Source organism: Eutrigla gurnardus (assembly GCF_963514095.1).
Source record: "Eutrigla gurnardus genome assembly, chromosome: 22".
In the NCBI taxonomy this organism is placed as follows: Eukaryota; Metazoa; Chordata; class Actinopteri; order Perciformes; family Triglidae; genus Eutrigla; species Eutrigla gurnardus.
The window spans coordinates 8446623-8446835 of NC_139933.1; positions in this window are offsets into that span (position 1 = coordinate 8446623).

The following is a 213-nucleotide window of genomic DNA, read 5'->3' on the forward strand; positions in this document are numbered from 1 at the left end:
CTGAGGTTTGACGGAACAACAGCGCTCTCCTCGTCTTCCTAATCGAGTTTCGGCGCACCTCCTCCTCCTCCTCCCCGCGCGCAGCATCCAACCCGCGGCTGCTCGCGCAAAGTAGCCCACGGGGACCCCCCCCCCCCCCCCCAACCCCGCAACAAAGAGAGGAAAAGACTTTCACTTTAAGACCGAGAGGATGTTATCGCATTTTACTTTTGT